Source organism: Excalfactoria chinensis, chromosome 1, assembly GCF_039878825.1.
Source record: "Excalfactoria chinensis isolate bCotChi1 chromosome 1, bCotChi1.hap2, whole genome shotgun sequence".
NCBI classification, from domain to species: domain Eukaryota; kingdom Metazoa; phylum Chordata; class Aves; order Galliformes; family Phasianidae; genus Excalfactoria; species Excalfactoria chinensis.
In genome coordinates this window covers 73,911,748-73,926,515 of record NC_092825.1, presented here as the reverse complement: position 1 = coordinate 73,926,515, position 14,768 = coordinate 73,911,748, and positions in this window count along the sequence as shown.

Sequence of the window (14,768 nt, the reverse complement as noted above, 5' to 3'; positions counted from 1 at the left end):
ATCCCATAATAGTCGCCGGGAGCCACCGGCCAGCCTGCCATCCCATAATACCCGCAGCCGCCCTCCGCGGGGCTCCGCCGTCGCCCCGCCCGCCGCGGGACGGGCCCTCGGGGGGCCGCGCGCACGAGGACCGGCGGTACCGCCGCGCTCTCTGCGGGCACCGCGGGACAGCGGCCCTCCTACCTCACCCAGGTGTCCCAGCCTGCGCGCCTGTCTCACGCGGGGCACGGTCCCCTGGGTCAGGCAGCCACCAGCTGCTGCACTGAGCGCGTCTGGGTCTCGCGGTGACCTCTGCCACTGCTGGACCGTACGTCGGGGACATAACGCGAGGCGCCCGGCGCGGTAGCGCGGGCACGCGGCCATAAAGCTGTCCCCGTCCTAAAGGAACGCGGGGCATCCCTGCTCTACACCCTGCTGCTGCCCTCCACCTGGCACCATCGCCTCACGTGGACGCAGGCAGCCTGTACGGACACCCTAATTGCATACGCGTCGCCGTGCCGTTAATGGTCACAGTGTGGCACTGCTTGCCCCATGGCACCTCCGTTACCTCCCCGGGCACCCAGCCCTGCCCACCTCACCCCATGAACAATGGCTGTCAGTGACTGCTGGCTCCTCCCCTGGAGCACCGCTGCAGCATCCCGCGCTGCCCATGCACACAGCCGCCCCGCAACAGCCGTTCCTCCATACACACCCCTGTGCTGCTAGCACAGATGGGCTGGGCATTGTGGAGCCCAGCTGCATTGTCTTCCTTCGTGTGCTTATAGAGCCCTGCTAATAGAACCCTGCCTACGGAGCCCTCTGACCTCTTGCCTTGCACAGGTGCTGCCCTGTCCCCTGTCCCTTAGCTTGCATTGCGTTGGTTCTCTCAGCCCTACAGAGGACAGGCAGCAGCAAAAGGCTGTGCTGAGTTGTGCACACCGTCTGACCTCCGCACAGGTAAGTGCAACAGAACACCGTGTCACTGTAAACAGTGGTGCACAGGTTGGGAGCTCTCCCACCAGGCTCATGCGGACCCCTGCAGAATTCCTCTCTCCCTTCTGTGCACTGACAGTTGCAATGCCCTGCGACACAGCTGTGTGGGCAGCCATGCCAGTTCCCATGCTCAGCAGGCCATACCTGTGGGCCACCCCTCCTGGGATGTGGTGCTGATAAGAGGCACGCTGCTGCTGAAGCCCCTGAGCAGGAGCTACTTGGGCGAGCTGTGCACGCACACAGTGGAACCTGTGCTAGTGCGCTGTGGCTGCTGTCACCATGTGCTCCCCAGCTTCAGGCATACATCTTCCCACCAACCTCTGTGCTGGAGTCTCCGCTGCACTCGGACCCAGCTCTCCACCTCACCTGCTCATTTATCTTCACAGCCCAACGTTTTCAGACAGCAGAAATCTTCATTTTCACCCTAAGAATCCCATGCAGGGGATGAGTCATTACGACTGAGGCAGTTTTAGTGCCTGTGAGGGCCAACTAAATTGAACATCTGAAAAATGGGACTCCTGAACACACAGTCTCACAGGTTAGCTGCAGGCTGCACCCAGCTTGCCCCACCTTAGGGAGCTTGTAGCACTCCATAAAAAACAGTTATCATAGGATCCCTACAATGTAACCCACCTTGCCTCTGGACCTGTCCAGCTTGCACATCCCTTCACCAGGCCAGGGCACCCAAAGGCACCCAAGACACTCCAGCCCGGCCCTGCTCCTGAGGACACCCTTTCACTCTGCCCCCAGGACCAGCCTTTATTAGCCCACAGTCCTGCTGGACTGCACAGACATGTCCCTCCAGGTTAGACCCAGAGCCAAACAAATTGCACTACGGTCCTTGCAGGGTGTCTCACTGCTGTGAGCACGAGCAGCCCTTCAGAGACACACAGTGAGGCACACAGAGAGGGCAGCCCAGGCCTGCTCTCCCATGTAGGGCACAGATAAGGCACCATGACAACAGCTTGCTGGTGGTGCAACAGTGCACTTGTGGAGGTCAGTTTGTTGGCTTCTGGCTGTTTGCTGTTAGTGTCTATCGTGCCCAGTAAACAATGCACACATGTTATTGGTTTCAAGCTCTGAATGCTGCCAGGCCACCTCAGTACTGCCTCAGTGGGTCCTGGGAAATGAATCCGCTTATTTTAGTCTTCTGCTGGTCCTCTGAGAGTTGCTCTGGCCCGTAACATTCACTTTCTTAGTCAGCTTAAAACACAACCAACCAATAACATTATCTGTCAGGATCTGTGTAAAACCAGTATCATCTGACATTTCCATAAATGCGATGCTGTTCCTTAATTGCTGTAGGTGCATTTCCCTTCCTTCTTTACCTGTTCTTTGCAGGTCTGCATCAACGTGAACTCACTGACAGCAAGCTCTCTGCTTGGCAGCCCTGCAGGTTCTCCCTGTCAGATTGCTGATGCTGTAACTCTGAGCCAAGGCCTTGCAGTCCCTGCCCATAATCCTGAGGATCTCAGGACTTTCAGAGAAGCCTTACCTTTGTTTTTCTTGTGTGATCAGAGAATTTTGTCCCAGATCATTCCAAGAGGGGAGGGTGTCAAACTCTCAGGTTCAACTTTTACTTAGAAATATGTAAGAAACCAACTGAACCTTTCACTCAGTATTCAGTTATTGTCCCAAAGTCTGTCTCTATATACAAACTTGTGTCCTCAGTATCGGCCAAATGAATTGTCCCGAGTTCCTCAAGCCTTCTCCAACACAGTCAAGCTCTTCTCTCTTCCAGATTTCTTCAGTCTCCATGGCAAGCTAAGACAACTGAAATGATCCATTTTCATTGCTGCTTTCCCCTTTGCTCACCCCCCTCCCCCCACACCCCGTTTTGTCTGTTGTTTTATTTTAAAAAGAAACATGAATTTATTTGTTGAACACAATAGAAGTAGCTTTGGTGTCAGAAATGGAAGTAAAAGACATTGTCTCCTCTTCTTGTGGAGAAGCAGCAACCACTCCCCGCCCCCCCCCCCGCCATACCCAAGGGGCTGCTCCTGCACAAACATATGCACACAGAAAATTTGGTAACATGAATCAACACAAGATAGATCAAATAGGGCACTCGTGTTTCTTTTTTGAGAACAACACACCAGTGTCACTGGAGGACCCTGTCTCAGTAATGGCCACCTCACTGAGGACTGCTTGCACACCAGCATGACTCTGCGTGTGTTCTGCTGCTGGGAGAACAGCCGTTCAGACGTCACTCTGCACTGCTCCTGAGTACTGCTGCCAGAAGGAGGAGGGGGCAGGGTGTGTGGCACAGCCTTGCAGCCAGGAGCACACTGTGCCAGGGGAGTACACATGCTGCATGGAGCAGTGCTCACAGCGAGATATGAGGTGGGGGAGGGGGAGGGGAGAGGGAAAGAGGAGGGGATAACGCTCAGCACCCTGTAAATCCAAAGTGCTGATCTCTATCTCCGCACACTGCGCTTGTCTGCTCACTCTAACACACACTGCGGATATACTTGGTGCTGACACCTATAGCGAGGGTTGCTCAGTATTTTCCATCACAACCCTCTTTTCAGTTACCCAGAACTCTGCTGATATTCAGATTTGAATTTTCCATGTTTACTTCCACTCTTTATTTTCTGAAGTTAGAAGCACTAATTAAGATGAAAAAAAAAAAAAGTTTCACAATTGTAAAAATGTGACTTTGCAACAGTACTCATCTTTTAACTTGTAATTGTGTATACAGTGAATAATGAAAACTGAAAGCAAGACCCAAATTTGCTTATTACTATCAGTCTTATGTGCCCATTTCCCTACAATGCCTTATATAGAGGCCCCACTCAGCTCTAACTGAAGCAAAGATTAGGATCCAGTGGGAGAAGATGCAAGCATGGTCTCAATGGGACTGCAGCACCGGCCTGCTGCTCAGAGCTGCCTGGACTGCAGTTCTGAGGTACCTGTTTTTGTGTCCTGTAAGAAAGTTTGTGTGTGCCGTCAAAACCCAGCTCAGTGTAGCTGGGAGAGGTGCAGGTGAGCCTGGAGGCTACACACTCGCAGGACTTCGGCGTGAGCACCCTGCCAGCAAGCAGAGCCAGTAGGGTCGGGCTGGTTTGAGGGAAGAACATGAGACTCAAACCCCGATGGTGGGGAGAGGCATTGCATTTCCCTGTAATTCTCATCGACACCGAGCCGCTGTGGCTCTGAGTGATGCTGTGAGCCACGTTCAGCTCAAAGGCAGCCAGAGCTCTGCACAACTATAGAGTGCCAGGAGGACCACTCCTGGCCTGGGGCAGGCAGCAACAGCCACGACCGAGTCCTGCTCCAAAGAGGCTCAGGGAGGGCCCTGCTCTGCAGCATGCACAAGCACGGCTTCCTTGCAAAGTTGCCAGCTCTTAGCTTTGTGACACACAGACTGGAAGTTCTTTGCTTAAAGACAGATGCATTTGGGACCGGCGCTTAAGCACCTCTCTCATTTTGCACGACGTTCTATCATCCCGAAGGACTGCCTTCTCCTTCTCACCTTTCCCAGCTGGAAGAGGCACAACGCTCTCCTGAAGGCGGAGTGCCCACATTCCCGGCCGGGGTCCGTCCTCGCCGGGCAGCGTCGCGCGCCCCCCGCAGCCCTTCTGGGCAGCCCCACCCTGCGGCAACGGACACATCCCATAATAGTCCACAAAGGCGAGTCCATCCCATAATAGCCACCTACGGGAAATGCTCCATGGCAACCGCCCCCCCACGCCTGCACCCCCGCACGGGGGGGGCGGGGGGGGAACAGCCATCCCATAATACCCCGCCGGCGCTATGGGCTATGAACTGCTGGGGGGCCGGGGAGGGAGCGAGGGGCCCCGCAGTGAGACGGGAGGGGGGGCGGCGGGGACAGGGGGTACCCTGTGGGCCCCCAGGCACGACGGCCGGAGCTGCAGCCCCCTCCCCGCCCCGTGCTGCGCCGGCATCCCATAATAACGTTCCCCTCCCCCTTGCCTGCTGCATCCCATAATATTTCGCAGGGAGGCAGTAGGTATAGCGCCATCCCATAATAGCTGCCCGGGCACACGCGCTGGGAATTGTGCCACCCCATAATACTTCACTCGCTCTGGCTGCAAAGGGCCCTGCCATCCCATAATAGCCGCATCCTCCCACCCCCAACCCCCCCCACTCCGCTGCCGCCACCTCGTGGGGCACCCCCATCCCATAATATAACACTCCCCCCTTTCCCCACCCCCGCCCAGCCGCAGAATGGCTTGCCATCCCATAATACTCCTGCCACCCACCTGCCCCCCTCCGGTGGCGGAAGGCCTCGCCATCCCATAATAGTAACGGCTCTCCCTTCCCTCCCCCGCCGCAGAAGGCCTCGCCATCCCATAATACCCACTGCCTGCCCTCCCCTCCCCCACTTCCCCCCCCTTCCCCCGGGCCTTGCCATCCCATAATAGCCGCGGTAAGAGCGTGACCCCGCTCGGCTCGGCCCGGCCCGGCCCGGCCTAGTTCCCTCACCGTGTCTCTGCCTTCCGAGCCAGCCCAGCCCCGGCCTTGCCGGGCTGCCTCTGGCTACCGCACACCCTGCTCGCCAGGCCTTCGCTGCGGGGCCCTCCCCGCAAACCCACCCAGCCCGTGGCCCCCTCTGCCCAGCCATACAACAGCGCGGTGCCGGAGCGGTGCTGTACCTTTGCACCTGGCCCGGGTGGAGCCTGCGCTGAGCCCCATCGTGCTACCCTGCCACCATTTTGGCTCTGTGGTGGGTTTGTGGGAGCTGTGCCGGCGGCACAGTCTGCCTGCTCCTGTCTGTGCTGTCGTCTGCCTGCTGCCAGAGACCACTTCTGAGCTGCCCTCTGCTCGCATGGATGAGTTTTTCTTCAGAACGTGATTATCACCGTCTTGATTATCACCATCTTTGGGGTTGTCTTCCAGGCTCGTTGCTGTGCTTCTGTTGTGTTGAGTGTTATCAGCTCATGGTGATGCCAATGAGCTCCTCGGTGGCTGTTTGGGCTTTGCTCGCTGCCCGCTCTTCAGGAAGGCCGAGGGAGCTGAGATTGTTCAGCTTGGAGAGGTGAAGTCTTCAGGAGCCTCACTGTGGCCTTCAGTACTTGAAGGGGCTTATAAACACAAGGGAGACTGACTTTACATGGCCTGACAGCAAGGGGGAATGGCTTTAAACTAAAAGAAAAGAGATTTAGGTAAGGTGTTAATAGGAAACTCTTCACTCAGAGAGTGGTGAGACACTGGAACAGAGAAGCTGTGGATGCCCTATCCCTAGAGATGCTCAAGGCCGGACTGCGTGGGGCTCTGGGCAGCCTGATATGGCAGGGGGTTGGAACTGGGTGTGCTTTGAGGTCCCTTCCAACCCAACCAGCCTGTGATTCTATGGTTTCCTCACCAGAAGGCCACTACCACCACTTTGTTGAGCAGTGGCCTCATCCATGCTTTGTCCAGGTGGGCCCAGCCCTGCTAGCAGCACAGCACGAGCCGTGTGTCCCCCAGTGTCCATATTGCAGGGCCCTGCGAGGTGTGGTCCCTTTGTCTGGTAGCTGTGTCTCCCCAGCTCTGTGTTTTGCACAGCTGCCCATGGCAGATTCACACTGGCAGGAGGTGTCCGCAGGGCAACGTGGTGCCACAGAGGATGCAGCCAGCGGGGGTCTGTCTAGAGGTCTTTGTCAAAGGGGGTTATGACAGATGGAGCAAACACAGGTTGGGTTTGCACAGTACAGTTTGAACCATTGCCTGTGATGCAGCTAATGAGTGTTACATCTATAAGTGAAATACCATGAGCACCCAGTGCAGAGGAGGGACTGCTCTGCTCCACGCCTGGATTAATTGCTTAGATCTGTGGTCTGAGCACACAGACGCTTAGCCAGAGCCCACTGCTGTTCAGGCATTCCTGTCCTCTGGCTGCCCACTGCTGACCTGCAGCAGCGGCAGCAGCAGCAGCAGCTCCTCTCTATGTTCAGGCATGCAGGCGCATGCGCTGTGTTCCTGTTCCATGCAGAGCCCAGCATCCTGCAGCATGAGAGATGCAGCAGGGCTGAGCAAGGGAAGGGGCCCAGCCCCAGGGCCCTGACTATGTGTCCTGCTAGGACTGCTCTCTCCTCCCTTCTGCTCCTAGGAAGCAGGAATGCTGCCTCCATGGGGCAGCAGACACAGTTCAGCAGCTCCATTCTGTCACTGGGTACAGTGTGTCAGGCATCCAACCACACTAGTCCATGGGATGTCACCCTGATTACGCTCTGTGAGTGGGCACCTGATGTGTTGGTGTCAGAACTCACCAGTCTAATGGAAGCTGGAATAGGCAGTATGAGGGGACAGCAAGTTTGGGGTGTGAAGCATGAAGAAGGGATGAGGTCAAGGAGCTCCATGATGGCCTAGGGCTTAGGACAAGGGCCTGGAACCAAATGATCTTCAAGGATCCATCTCATGGTCAAGAGGTAATCCCTTCCTGTGTCCGTATTCTAATCCTCTTCCTTCCTAGGCTCCTTGGTGATGTCACGGAGAAAAGGAACCACATAGATCAGGAATCATCTGTTTTAAAGCCTTTGGTTATCAGATCTTACAGCTCCCTTTTAGAGGAAAGGGGGGGGGGGGGGGGGGGGGGAGGAGAGGAGAACGGCAATGCAGAGGGGAGGATGGGGGAAGAGAGACCAGAAAGAGTGCTTTGTGTGTGTAAAAAAGGGGAAGGTGCTTCTGGGGTCTGTGCTGCATCTCTTCCTAATTCCTTCATGCTCTGCTCTTATGAGACCAGCCATAAAAGTGACTTGGGTATAATGGGAAAAGTACAGACAGAAGGGAATGTCTGTCAAGATGGAAACCACTGGCCTAGGAGACAGGAGCACCCTTGGGAAGCACAGTGGGCATTCTTGAAGTGCAGCCAGTACTGACCCATCCTGACATACCCTAGATAAGTTTAAAAAACAAACAAACAAAAAAAGCAACAACCTTAAAACCCCCCAAAACACAGTCAAACAAAAAAGCCCTACCGAAGCTAGTCCACAAAACAAAACGAAGTACAGCGACAACAAACTTATCTGGGAACGTGGAAAAGTAGTCTGGGAAGGTGAAAAACAGCCTGAGAAAATAGGAACAGGAAACATCTATGGGCTGCTCTATCTTGCAGAAGAGAAAAACAGTCTGGGAAAGCAAAAGGTAGTCTGAGAAAATGAAAAACAGCATCATCTATTGGCTGTTCCAGGTAAGAACAGAAACCGGCAGCATCTGCTAGCTGCTCCAGGTGGCGTTGTCCTGTGCCCCTTTATGTCCCTCATGCACACACAAAAAACCTTGCTTTCTACACAAAATGGAGCCTCACTCAGCGCTTCCCCTGTAGGGACTTTTACACTCGAGATCTCCCTCACAGAGTAGACCCTCACCAACAACACCTGTCTGTCTGCAGGCTCATATGTAGGAATATAGGTTACATAGATATATACAGACACAAATGTAAGTACAGTTGCTTTGCTGTTGATAACTTGTAATACCTGCTTGTTTTATGAGTAGTGATTTGTAGTAATCTGTGATGAAGAACTTTAGCAAACAAAACAGATTCCGATGAACCCACTGCTGCAATCCTTACACACTGTGTAAGCTGGCTGTGACATGACTTCCCTTGATAGTTCTGTACCATCTCACCTGCTGCCCAGGCTGTAGGAGGTTCACCAGAACCTCTAGGGAGGCAGTGCCTCAGGTGCCAGAGCTGGAGGAGGCCCATCTAAAACCCAATGAAGGCTCTGGTTCTTCTCCCTTGCCCACCCTCCAAAGGAGGACAAAGTGGGAAAGGCTGAGGGTGGCAGAACGCTACCAGGTATGCCATTCACTGGCATACTGCTCTCCCTACCACACCTGGTATGTTGGCTGACAGATGCAGTCACCCAGACTTGAAGTAGAGTCAAAGATGGCATTAGGAAAACCACAGAAGCTGTACGTAGGAACAATGTCAGATGTTAAAATCATTCTTCAAGCCTTCTTTAAACTAATCCTTCAGCAGCCAAATAAACTCCACCAGCCATCCGTAGCAAGGGCAATGCACTTTACCAGCAATGCTTCCAGTTTGTCCTGCAGTAGTTCAATGTAGACTCCAGTGAAATCTCATTTTCTGTAGTCTCCCACTTTTTTTTTATGAGCTCTTTCTCTCCCCACTCTTTCTCCCTCCTCCTCCCTTCTCCTTCCACATGCTCCCCTTTCCTCCACTTCTCTTTTCACTAAGAAGCTATGGGAGCAACACTGTTTGAACAAGACTCTCAGAGATACAGGCTTTGAGGCTTGAGTGGTGCTGTGTGGAGCCTGGCTGGACCTGAGGATTCTTTTGGATCAATTCCAGTGTGAGATGTTCTTTAGTTTCATTATTCTATGATTCTGAGAGGATGTAGAGAGATGCTAGTCTTCCTTGTCCAGCTGTCTCTTCAAAATGGTAGCCTTGGAATCACTCCTTGTGTTATCTGGGGAAGGAACATGGGGTGGGTTTGGTGTGGGTTTGGTTCAGGACAGGGAACAGCAATAGGTGCCCGTGAGCTTTTCTGGATGGTGAAGCTGTAAGCTCCAAGGTTCAGCCATTAGCAGGTTCAGCCATAAGCAAAGCCCTATCTCAGGTTCTAAAAGCATCCATTGCTGTGGCATGGATCCAAGGAAACAAAGCAAAACATCATTTTGGACATTTTGCATAGCATCATCAAAGCGCAGAAACAGCACTGTGAAGACACTATGTTCTTGCTAGGGTCGCTTCTGGTACCATCTCAAAACACTCCTCTAGTGAGGAGCAGAAGCATCTTCCTCAGCAGCTCACAGAGCTTTCGCCTGCTACTTTCAGACTGTTTTTTAATTAATTAATATATTTCCCCCCCCCCCCGGGGTCTGCATGCTCACAGACAAAACTGCCAATCCAGAACACCAGCCAGGATAAGTCCCCTGCACAACACTCAGCTGCAAGCAAAAACTCTGAGGTCCCCACCCACCACCCTGCTTGGCCCTGCAGGCAGAAAAAGCAGCACAAAGCTCGGCGGGATCCAGCTGTCAGCTCTGAGGAAGTTGTTTCTCAAGACCACTAAAACCATCTCCGTGCTAAATCCAAGCCAGAAGGAAACTACTTTTTTTTTGTTAACTATTATTTTTATTTTTTAAATTAGTATTATTATTTTTTTAAAATAATACTAAAATAAACTGCAGAACTCAACCCAAGGACAGAGCGAGACATGAAAAAGGAGAGTACCATCAGCTTCACCCCATGTGTTTGTGTTCCTGGGAAGCCTAATTACGTTCCTGGCAAAAATCTCCTTTGGTTCTTGGAAAAACAAATTTCTCAGTGCTTTCAGACTGCATGTATAGACAACAGCAAGAGGAAGGACAGCACGGAGGGAAGCAAGTAGCTCAAGAGTGGGTTTGAAGAGAACAAAATGGAATCATGTGTGTGATGGGGCCCTCCCAAGCTTCACAAGTGACTCAAGGTATGAGTCTGTCCATTTCCTTTTGAAGAGTCCATGTCAGCCTCCTGGTGGCAATGATTGCTATTCAGATGGAGGATATATTGCTGCTGGCAGTTACTCCGAAACAGCTGAAGTCAACAAAAGCCAGTTGTAAATGAAGTGGCCATAGGACTTTCCTGTTGCTTCATACCTGTCTAATTCTTCCTTGTCTGGTAAGTCACGGTGTCTTACCCAGCGGCCTGCTCTTTCCCAACTTCCAAAGGTACAAAGTACAGGATGACACAGAGCCACCTGTCATGCCTTTTAGCCTCTCATGCTTCTACTTTCGAAATGTTGCCCTTGCATGGGTTACAACTTCAGCTAGCTGGCAGACTTCACCCAACCAGTTGCCACAGCAGCTCCCTGCGCTCAACAGCTGTACAGCAGCCCTGCACACAGCTGTATGCCCACTGCCCCACACACTGGAACATGCTTCCCCTAAACTTTTTATATACACTTCTGTCCCCTCTGCTCAGGCTGTAACCAGAGACTTGAGGACTGCAATCATAAAAATTGTCCACTGTACTTTTTTTGTCGTGCTAGTTATATTAAATGGATGCTTATCAGTGAAGATTCCTCACTCCCCTTGCTCATTGTCCAGATTTTGCACTTTGATACAGAAACATTTGAAGAATCCATAATTGTGACCTCCTTGTCACCACCCCAGCAGCCCCTGCCACTGCTATGGAGCCCCAGATGATAGCAGCACTAACTAGCAGGTTGGCAGAGCTATATTCCTGAGCCATCACTCTCCTGACCCTTCTGGTAGCAACTCTCCACTTGAGGCCTTGGAGTTTGTTTTGCTGCACGGCTTGGGTCCTGTGTTTGTGTCTGGAATTTGTAGGTGCTATACAGAAGATGTATATGTGCTATATATCACTCTGAAAAGGAGCATCTGAGGTATTTCAGAACATACATTTTAGCTACCAAGCTTCCTGTTTATAAAACAGTAATAATACCACATCAGCTTATGGGCCTCTGGTGGACTGACTGAGTTCAAATGCGTGAAGGCTGCAGTCATAATAAACACTACAATAAAGCATGGGGAGATCAGTAGCTCTATTTGCAGAGTGGAGCTTGGATATGTGCAATAAAAAAGCCAATAGATTTGGACACTGTGTGAAAAAAAGAAGCAAATAGCTAATTCTTTGTTGTTAGTCCTCTCTGCAAGCAGTGTTCTTCCTGCCGGGGGGAACAAAGAAGGGACATGGCGAAGAGAACAATCTGTCATTGCGTAACCAAGGACAACCGTGACACCTCTGCCTATGGAGCCCATGGGAGGAAACCAACTGTGGCTTTCCCGACCCAAAGCGCAGTGCTCGAACGCCTCCTTGGTGCGCGTTTCCCTTGAGAACAGCACTCCCTACAGGTGTGAATCCAGCACTGATGGGGCCGGGATTGGTAAAGCCCCCATGGAAGGCGCGCGTGCAGATCTACGTGATGGACGAGATTACTTTGCAGTGACGTTGTTTTTGTGTTCTTCCTCTCGTACTGGGGCGCCAACAACAAAAGGAGCTCCTCTTCTCCCCTCCCACTCCCGGGACAGAGGCACTCGCACCTTTCCTTCCTTCCTTTCACAGCTTCTCCCCTGTTATTACCGTTTTTATTGGCTTGCCCCCGAGGAGGGCTCACGAGGAGGAGAACACGAACACAACGCCGTGTCGCGACACACGACAACCGCCGCTGCCTGCGGCTCGGCCTCAGGGAACCTGGCCTCGCTCCGCATCCTCGAGCGCCGTGTGCCGCCGCCGCCAGGGGCCGCTGTTGGCCGCGGAAAGAGCGCGCAGCGCAGCGCACCGGAGCTGGACCCGGCCCTGCCCTGCGGCCCTCGGGCTACCCGCAGACGCTCGTGGAGGCGGTCGTACGGGTGTGAGCTGGGTTTGGAAGGAAAGGAGAAACCTTCCCTCACAGGGCGGTGAGCCGCTGGCACAGACTGCCTGAAGAAGCTGTGAGTGCCCCATCCATGAATGTATTCAAAGCCAGGTTGGATGGGCCCTGGACAACCTGAGCTGGCAGGGTGGCAGTCCTGGAAGCAAACGATGCTGTTGGCGTTATCACAAACCATTCATTTTGTTGCAAGTCCCGACCCCTGTCAAACATCCTTGGCTATGCTGGTTTCAGCATGTTTTACCCACACAGTGCTCCCAGACTCCTGAGAGGGCAAAGAGGACAGCCAGGACCCTGTAGCTGTCCGCCTGATGCTGGGACAGGCTGTTCTGGTGTCACGCTGTTCCCAGGGTTTGGTCCTGTCATCTATGTCCATCCCTGATGCAGTGTCAGATTGCTTTGTAGCTCACTGATGCCTTTACTTCTTTGCTTTGCATTTTTATCTTTTCTTTCTCTCTCTCTCTTTTTTTTTTTTTTAATCTCCAGTGTCACAAAAAATCTTTCATCCTCACTTTGTGGTGGAAAGTTCTAACTTTCCTCTCCACCCTCAGTGCCCGGAGGAGAATACTTTCTTCTTCCCTTATATTTCAGGGGCTGATGTGGAAAGTGACAGCTTGCGTTTCACAGCTGGCATTTGAGGGCAGGGGTGTGTTACTAGCTCCCCATCCCCTTGTCAATAGCAGAGTTAAATAGGTTAAAGCACAGACAGCTGTGTTAAGCTTTAGCATACCAATTCCAGCATAGCAAGTTTTCTGGTTATACTGTTCTTTTTATTCTTACCTTGTCAAGAAGCCTTTAGAGCTCGCTCTCCCACTGGGCAAGATACTATGTAAGCCAAACAAACAGTGATCTGTGCTCAAAGATCTTTCGCAGTGTGAGAGCAGAGGCAGTGGATGATAGGGAAACGTAGGGAAATGCAAGGAAAGCCTGAACTGGTTTCGGTCAGCAGGATGTTCTGCAGCATCTGCACAGTGGTTGCCTGGCCTCTGCTGAGACTCTGTTAGCACTGTAGAATATAAGAGATTTGAAGAAAGGCTTCAAAAGTAGCTCACAAAATACAGAGCTTCGAGTGCCTGCTCTCAGCTGCAGAGTCGAGGGCTATGGCTGCAGCTGGAATGCAACCAGGAGCAACTGTACAAGCAAATGATGCACTTCTCCTGTACTGTGCAGCCTTCAACCAGAATATCATTATCATAGGATTCAGTGGTGGGTTGGGGGTTTCTATCTTCTTTCTAACACTTCCCTGTACTTGTGATTCCCAGTCAACATCTGCAACACAAGAGCAGGGGATCATAAAATGAATTAGGTTGGAGGGACCTCTGGAGGACATCTGCTTCAGCTCCCACAGAAGGAGCTGTTGAGGAAAGCACCCAAGCTTACAAGTTGCTAAGGGCATTTGGAATGCAACGCAGATATTTTGTTGGTGGGAGACACCAAGTGGTGGGAGGTGCACAACCGGGATGTGCTTCAAAGAACACCCATAGTAACAAGATGGATTTGGAGAGTAAGTGTGGCTTGTGCTGGGATTTTTGAAGCTTTTTTTTTGTTTTGTTTTTAAGTTGAATTACAGAATGCAGACTGTCAGTGGATTTCCAGAAAGTATAGAATATGTGTAGGATTACAATTAATGCTAATAACAACGTGTTTCTAAATTGTCCAAACAAGAAAGCTCTTCCTAAAGTGACTGGAATATCTGTGCTGGAAGGCAAAAGACTTGAAATCCAAACATACTGAAGCACTTTTGCTGATAATCTCTCCAATCCATATAAAATAAGCACTCTGTTCTCATCTGCCATCGTTCTGACCTTTCACTTGTCTAGTCTTCCTTGATAAGGAGACATTTGTTTTATGTGCACATCTGCAAATGACACAAAGTGCAGGGGAGCAACAAGTGGCATCTTTTTCCTGTAGCATACTCGCCAAGAATACTTACTCAACAATGATTGCAGTAGGACATAGGGAGGCATTTGTACAGGTTGAAAGGGCTCTGGTGAAATTAGATTCCCATTTAACATTTGTCTTTAATGCCTCTGTATTGTGTGTTTTCCTCATTTCTGCTGTTTTAAACACACGCTTTCAAGCTGTTCCATGTTGTAGCAATCAGCATCGTGTCAGAAGCTATTTTTAAATAGGTGAGTTGGGCACCATCATGCCCAAGGTCTTTCAGATCTGTTTGTTTTATACTCACGAAGTTGAAGCTATAAAGCAAGATAGGACTAGTGACTCATTTCACTGGGGCAGTGCATGCATGTTCTCTTCCTTATCACCACATGATGGAATAGAAACTTCAGTCCAACAAAGGTAATAGTGCAGAAGCAGACAACTTATTTAGCACCCATTTTTTCAGCTTATTTAGCTGAAAATGGTTTAAAATGCAAATGCAGCCTACACTGGGACCAGGCACTACATATATCAATCAAGGAAAATTCCTGGATATCCAAACTCAGAAACGTACCCCTTGCACGTGGTATGGCCAGCCGCCTTCTTTATCGCTAAATGATTTGATAAGAT